This window comes from Trichosurus vulpecula, chromosome 8, assembly GCF_011100635.1.
Source record: "Trichosurus vulpecula isolate mTriVul1 chromosome 8, mTriVul1.pri, whole genome shotgun sequence".
Lineage (NCBI taxonomy): Eukaryota > Metazoa > Chordata > Mammalia > Diprotodontia > Phalangeridae > Trichosurus > Trichosurus vulpecula.
The window spans coordinates 106,425,971-106,432,086 of record NC_050580.1 but is presented as its reverse complement, the minus strand read 5'-3'; the positions used below and the strand labels follow the sequence as shown (position 1 = coordinate 106,432,086).

At 38.0% G+C, this 6,116-nt stretch overlaps 1 pseudogene; it reads left to right on the top strand.

Annotated features, from left to right (window-relative positions):
* Window positions 1–770: 770 nt before the first annotated feature.
* On the top strand, window positions 771–1,779 carry LOC118829595 (annotated as a pseudogene).
* Window positions 1,780–6,116: the final 4,337 nt, after the last annotated feature.

Here is a 6,116-nt window from a genome sequence, read left to right as displayed (position 1 = left end):
ATAGCCTATGGTGATCCTTATGTAGAGATTAGTGGCCTCATTTTTATTTGAGTTTGACACCATTGCCCTAACTCTCTAAAACTACAAGATGCAGAAAAACTGCCAACCTGCATCAGTAGAGGACATTTCCTTATCCGCAAGGTCCTAGTACCAATGAAATAACAGCTCTACCCTTTATCCCAAAGTCCATTAAAGAACTCTAATTGCAACATCATCATCATCAAAAACCATTCCTTATCTACTTATTTGGACATGTGTGTATTTTAGCTTTTAGGTAATAATTTTGCTTTTAATAATACATCAAGGTTACCTCAGACCCATAAGATTGGCTATTATGCCTATATACCTCAATTGTCAGAGTAATAGGAAGAGGAACATTTTAGCTCCCCAACAAAACACCTCTACAAAGATCTAGAAAATGTACCAGATGGAATCCTAATCAGGAAGTCCAAGAAAAATATCAAATTGAATAATTTCCAGCCCAGATCAGAATAGATATGTGGACAGTGGGGACAAGGTCTGGCCAGGGTTGGGTGGACAGAGCGATGAAGGCTATGTACCATAGCAAGAAGAGGACCATGACCTGTACAGAAGGACACTTACTTTCTGTAGGTGGTAAGAAAAGGTGCCAACTGGCAGCTTTTTTGTTCACTTGCAATTTCTAGGGCACTCATCCAGTGTGAACTGAGGAGGGGACCTGCAACTAGGGCCAGAGTTCCAAGGTGATGAATAGTAATGTGCTCTAGGCTGTACACTAGGCAATGGTAGCCATGGTAGTCAGAAATTCAGGTGAACCTGTTGATCTTTTCATGATAAAGATCACAGAGCTGAAATATAAATCTAAAACTGACACAATATTGATCGAGGACTGGTTTTGGACCATGGAAGATACTATATTTAAAATGTACCATTAGAATATTTTAAAAAGCAAATTCTGGACTTTTTACAGAATGTGGAGGGGAGAAAGAAAGTAGTAAAAGCATAAAGGAGATTCACTGAAAATAAAGTTAATAACAGGACCGAAAAGAAAAGTGTGTGGTATTTAGGCAAAAGATTTGTTATTATTAATAAAAAGGGAATAGACCCATTTTCTTTGGATGATTTTGTAAATGAAGGTATAGTAGTCTTCCACAGACCAAAAAGAAGAAATACAGGGAGCTTGACTCTTGAGTATTGTGGGATGACTATGAATTTTCTTGATGACCTGAAACCTAAGTGTTTGGGACATATAGAACTTGTCTATGAATCTCTATTGGGAGAAGATAAATTCTTCTCTAAGGAATGTCACAACCCTCAAATTGTCACATGGTTGATTGGAGGACCGAATAAGCACATGCTCACACATATCAAGGATGCAGTAAGTGATGGTCTCCGAGCTATTAAGACTGCTATTGAAGATGTTTGTGTGGCTCCTGCTTTGGTGCAGTGGAAGTAGCCATACATGAAACTCTCACTAAACCTAAGCCCAATGTAAAAAAGAAGGGTCTATGTTGTAGTCCCAGCTTTTGCTGATGCATTGCTCATTATTTACAAGGTTCTTGCTCAGGACTCTAGTTTTGACTTTCAGGTACTGGTTAAAGTACCACCTAACATTCAAAATCAGGACAACTTGTAGGTATTGATTTGAAGACAGCTGTGTTGGTTATTGCAGCTGAAGTCAGTATCTAGGATAACTATTGCATCAAGGTACAACTTCTTCAATCTTGCTCTGTAATTGCCACCAATAGTTTCCTGGTTGATGAGATCATGTGACCTGGAATGGCTTCTCTGAAAGGTTGAACTGAATCACAGTTCCATTGTAATCAACTAAATAAAGAACTTCGAAATGTCAGATGGTAGAGTTTTTATTTCTAGCTTCCAAAAGATTTTCAAAATAATAAATATTTTTCTTATTGTAGCAGTAAACATCCTCTAAAACTGAAATTATTGGCGCCTATTCAAATGTAAGGTCCTAAAATTAATTACAAATTAATTTCTTAATTGCACTGAAGCATATGATTAAGGCTTCCTTTTAAAAAAAATCCATCCTCTCAAAAAAAAAAAACTAAATAGAGATGCAAGAGGAAAAACCTGGTAAAGAGTTGAGAGCTATGAAAGTAGGATTTGGAAAGAGAGTTAACAGCTTGGAACAAAAGGTACAAAATGCTACCCAAGAAAAAAAAACACCCTGAAAGTTGTAATTGAACTAAAGAGATAATTATTTTATGAGATAAAAAGAAATATTGAAATAAAATAAAAATATTGAAAAAAAGAAGAAAATGTAAATTATCTCATGAAAAAACTGATTTGGAAAAAAGATCAAAGAAAGATAATTTCAGACTCATTGGACTCTTGAAAGTCAGAGAGAGAGAGAGAGAGAACATCTAAATACCTTAAGTTATTAAAAAAAGCACCCAGATACCTGAAAAATACAAGACAAAGTAGAAATAGAGTCCACCAATCATTTCCTGACAGAATCCCTAAAATAAAAAGTCTCAGGAATATTATAGTCAAAAGTCCAGAGCTTCCAAGTCAAAGAAAAAATGCTGCAATTAATCAGAAAGTAAGAATTCAAGTACCAAAGAGCCACATTCAGGATCACAGAGGGCTTAGTCACAACCCTATGAAGAAGCAGACAACTTGGAATAAAATATTCCCAGTGGCAAAAGATACAGCATTGAGCAACAACAACAAAAATAACTTACCTAGAAAAACTTAGTAGAATCCAACATGGGAAAAAAGTGAAATTTAATAAACTAGAGAAATTCCAAGCATTCTTCATTAAAAAGACCAGAGTTGAGCAGAAGCTTTGAAATACAAATTAGAAGTCAAAAGAAGAATAAAAAGGTAAACCTAAGAGAACAACCATAGGGAATTAAATAATAAACTGTTTTCGTTCTTATATCCTGAGATGAAAAGTGCTTTTCAAAACTCTACTATCATTCGGCCTTATAGCAAGAGTCTAAATTAGAGGGCTTGAAAGTAGTCACACTATACTTTAATGATCTTAAAAAAAGAATGGAAAGGTAGAAGAGGCACATACCAGAAAGGAGGAAGAGAAAAGATGGAGAAAACTGTTTCACATAACTGGGATATGCAAGTAGAAGTCTATACAAACAAGGAAAAATCTGATAACACCTGAACCTCAGTCTCATTTGAAATTTGCAATGGAGGGATAAAATGTGGACATCTAGTTGGATACAGAAATACAATTCACTCAACAAGGAAAAAAGACAAAAAGAAATGAAGAGATTTAAGAACAAGAGGGGAGGTAAATTAAGGGAGAAATTAGTCTTTTAAAAAAAATTTATTTTTAGTTTTCAACATTCATTTCCACAGGGTTTTGAGTTCCAAATTTTCTCCCCCTCTCCTGCCTACCCCCACCTCAAGGTGGCATGCATTCTGGTTATCCCTTCCCCCAGTCTGCCCTCCCTTCTATCACCCCACCCCACCCTACTTATCTCCTTCCCGCTTTCTTTTAGGGCAAGAAAGATTTCTATAGCCCATATTTCCCAGCTTCAAGTAAAAACAATTTTCAACATTTGATTTTAAAACTTTCATCTCCAGATTCTCTCCTTTCTTCTCTCCCCACCCACCCTCATTGAGAAGGCAAGCAATTTAACATAGGTTATACATGTATAGTTATGCAAAACATTTCCATAATAGTCATATTGTGAAAGACTAACTATATTTCCCTCTATCCTATCTCACCCCCCATTTAATCTTTTTTCTCCTTTGACCCTGTCCCTCTTAAACAGTGTTTGCTTCTGACTACCTACTCCCCCAATCTACCCTCCCTTCTATCATCCCTCTCCCCTCTTATTCCCTTCCCCCCTACTTTCCTGTAGGGTAAGATACCCAATTGAGTGTGTTCCCTCCTTAAGCCAGATCTGATGAGAGCAAGGTTGACTCATTCCCTTTCACCTCCTCCCTCTTCCCCTCCAGTGTAACAGCTTTTTCTTGCCTCTTTCATGTGAGATAATTTACCCTATTGTATCTCTCCCTTTCTCCTTCTCCCAATATGTTCCTCTTTGACCCCTTAATTTTATTTTTTAGCTATCATACTTTCATATTCAACTCACCCTGTGCCCTCTGTGTGTGTGTATGTACATACATGCACACACACACACACACACACACACACATCTTTCCATGTAGGAATATAAACAATCAAGAATGCTTGAAAGTCTTCTATGTCATTGAATATCCGTTTTATTCCCCTGAAGGATTATACTCAGTTTTGCTGAGTAGATGATTCTTGGTTGTAATCCTAGTTCCTTTGCCCATCAGAATATCATATTCCAAGCCCTCCAATCCTTTAATGTAGAAGCTGCTAAATCTTGTGTTTTCCTGACTGTGGCTCCACAATACCTGACTTGTTTCTCTCTGGTTGCTGGAAATATTTTTTTCCTTCACCTGGGAACTCTGTAATTTTGCTACAATTTTCCTAGGAGTTTTCCTTTTGGTATCTTTTTCAAGAAGTGATTAGTAGATTCTTTCAATTTCTATTTTACCCTCTGGCTCTAGAATATGAGGGCAATTTTCTTTGATAATTTCTTGAAAGATGATGTCTAGGCTTTTTTTTATCATGGTTTTCAGGTAGTCCAATAATTGTCTCTCCTGGATCTACTTTCTAGGTCAGTGATTTTCCAATGAGATATTTCACATTGTCTTCTATTTTTTCATTCTTTTGGTTCTGTTTTGTAATTTCTTGATTTCTCATAAAGTCATTAGCTTTTATTTGCTCCATTCTAATTTTTAAGGAATTATTTTCTTCAGTGAGCTTTTGGACCTCCTTTTACATTTAGCCAACTCTGCTTTTAAAGCCATTCTTTTTCTCATTGGCTTGTTGGAGCTCTTTTGCCATTTGGGTTAGTCTATTTTTAAGGTGTTGTTTTCTTCAGTATTTTTTGGGTCTCTTTTAGCAAGCTGTTGATTCATTTTTCATGATTTTCTTACATCACTCTCATTTCTCTTCCCAATTTTTCTTCTACTTCTCTTACTGGATTTTCAAACTCCTTTTTGAGCTCTTTCATGGCCTGTGACCAATTCATATTTTTCTTGGAGGCTTTGGATATTGAAGCTTTTCTTATGTTTTTTTCTTCTGAGTGTTTGTTTTGATCTTCTTTGTAAGGTAAAGTATGCTTCTAGAGTCTGATACTTTATTCTGTTTGCTCATTTTTCCAGCCATTTACTTGACTTTTGAGCTCTTTGTCAAGGTAGAACTCTGCTTCCAGAGTAGAGAGAGCTCTGTCCCAAGCTTCAGGAGATTTGCTCAGCTGTTGTCAAAGGTACTTCTAAGCACCTGTAAATCTTCTTCTTTCTACCACCTTTCTTCTAAGGTGTTATGATCAAAGGAGAGGTTTTACTTCTCTCCTGGCTTGTGTTCTGGTCCATGAGTGACCACAAGCACTCTTTTCTGCCTTGGAACTGTGAGGAATATTCCCTCTCCACAGCTGCCACGAGCTCTGGCACACCAGTGCGCCTCCTCACCCAGAACTGCCATCCAGGACTGTGACCCAGATTCAAGCAGGGCAAAAGAAACAAATCCTCCCTCAGCACCAGAAAAGAGATTTTTGAAATCCCACTCTGATCAGCTGCTTGATCCCCCCACCTTCTGTGGGCCCAGAGCTCTGGAAGCAGCTGCTACTGCTGCTGCCTCTACCACCACCTCCACCACCGCAGGGCTGGAGCCAGATGCTCTCACCCAGGTGTGACAGAGCTTCCTCACTTACCTTCTACTTTGTCTTTGGCATTGGTGGGTTGAAACTGCCCCAGCTGCCAGTGATTCAATCCCCTGAGGCCTGCTCTGCCCTTTCTGTGCTGGTGTGGCCCACCCTAGGCTTTGCTCCACTCCCAACTGGTGTGATAGACCCTTCCTGTCAGCCTTTCAGGTTGTCTTGGATTGGAGATTTGTTTTACTCTGTCATTTTGTGTGTTCTGTAGCTCTAGAATTTGTGTAGAGTCATTTTTCTAAACAGATATTTGGAGGTATTTGGGGGAGAACTCAAGCAAGTCCCTGCGTTTACTCTGCCATCTTGGCTCTACCCCCGTTGGAGAAATTAGTCTTAAGTAAAACAAACTCTTAAAAGAGTGGGTGAAAAAGAAGAAGGAAAAATATAATCAAATAGGATGGA